Genomic DNA, 2,145 nt, shown 5'->3' on the forward strand with positions numbered 1-2,145 from the left:
TTCTGAAGAATCAATAAACTTCACATTCTCCCGAACTTTCGCAACAGATTCATCAATGACTTTCAAACCTTCTTTGACAATTAAATTTAAAATATGGGCAGAGCATCTAACATGAAAATATTTGCCATCAACAGGTAATTTAGCCATTGCATCCAATTCAATTTGGAGTTTCCCAACCATAGAATCCATATTACTTGCATTGTCAATAGTCATACTACAAACATTTCTTTCAATACCCCAATCTTTAATCAAACTAAAAACCAGATTATAAATTTCATGACCAGTATGGGGAGGTGGAAAATGCCTAAAGTTCAGTACCTTAGACTGTAATTTCCAGTCATTATCCACAAAATGGGCCGTAAGAGACAAATAACCACGAGTAGTACAAGATGTCCATACATCACAGGTTAAAGAAACTTTACTTGATAAGGCCTTAAGCGTATTACGAACATATTGCTTTAACACATCATGCTCTTTCATGCACCATTTCAATATTGTGTTTCTAGAAATAGTTCTAACCTTGGGATTCAAATATGTATGCAATTCCCTAAACCCCTCATGTTCAACAATACTTAAAGAATAACCATGCTTCAATATAGCTCTAGCAAGTAACTTACAGTATTTTTTTTGGTCAAATGGAGATGCAGGAGACTCATTAGACTTATCTGAGTCTTTATATTCTTGGCACTTATCAAGGTGTCTCTTTAGATTAGACGTACCATTCGAACCAGCAAGTTTCTGGATTAATCTTTTGCAAAACTTGCATGCAGCATGTTCACCATTAACTTCAAAATTCTGCCAAATAGGAGATCGCTTTCCTTCAATTGGAGATATTGATTGATGGGGTTCAGGCGTATGTGTAGCATTTCCAACACTCATACATGTAATTGATGCTTGCTCAAGCTCAATGTCCCTTGCTACACCAAACAATCAGGCAAAGATTAGGAGTAAGATCAATAAAAAATGCGTCATTTATAATTAATTAGAATGTACTATACCTCTTTCAGCTGCGTAGTCTAATTCAAACATTTCTCCTGTCATGATTTTTTGATTCCTTTAACAATAAAAAAAAAACAAAAAACAAAAAAAAAACGCATATTAATATGATTTACATCAAAGGGTAATATATAATCATCTGCGAGAAACAACCACAAGCAACCAAATTGTAAAAATCAACTTCAAATTGTATCAAAAAAATGTATACAGACAACCCAATTAAATATCTAAAAATTATTCAACATTAATCTATGAAGATTAAATTTAAAATGTTAAAATTAACTTCAATTTATAAACATTAAACCGGTTAATTAAGCAAAAAAATATGTAAAACCAATTAGCCAATTATAATGATTAGATCCGAAAATTTAAATAGCTAATATAATTGTATAAATCGATTACCAGGAATTTGGAGTGATTTCTCCTTGTTGAAGACAAAAGGCGACAATGAGAGGTAGTAGAGTAGGCGACCCAGCAGAGGCGCAATTCGATCTGTGGTTTTCCACATTCTGAATCTTTGAAGAGTACGACTTATAGGCATAGGAAAATCACTGAATCTTAGTATATTAAGGAAGGTTGCACTCTAATGGCGAGATTGACGAAAATTTTCCCCATGAAATCTCTATTGTGATTGATTTTATTTTTCCTAATTATCTTCAACTTCCTATATGAGCAATAGGACATGAGGTGATAGAGTATTAGAATAGAGCTGTGAGTGTAAACTGTCAATGTATTTTAAACGAATATGAGGCTAAATGTATTTTTTTTGTTTTTTTTCTTAATTTATCTTCAAAATATACTTCCATATAACTACGTGTATAAATTATAATCCTTTTATTGATCCTATTTTTCAAATTTTAATATTCACTTGTTTATTTTAATATTTGTAAAATAATGCAATTTGATTTGGAGCTATAAAAAAAATTTATTGACTTGAACCGAACCCGACTCGAACCCGAGAATGACCCGACTTGATTATAACCCGCAAATTATTGACTTGAACCGAACCCGACTCGAACCCGACAATGACCCGACCTTATTATAACCCGTAATTTATTAACTTGAACCGAACCCGACTCAAACCCGAACAAGACCCTAACTCATTTAAACCCGTAAAAACCCGAATGTAACCCGACCTGTTATTGACCC

This window comes from Chenopodium album, chromosome 27, assembly GCF_948465745.1.
Source record: "Chenopodium album chromosome 27, dcCheAlbu1.1, whole genome shotgun sequence".
Taxonomy (NCBI): domain Eukaryota; kingdom Viridiplantae; phylum Streptophyta; class Magnoliopsida; order Caryophyllales; family Amaranthaceae; genus Chenopodium; species Chenopodium album.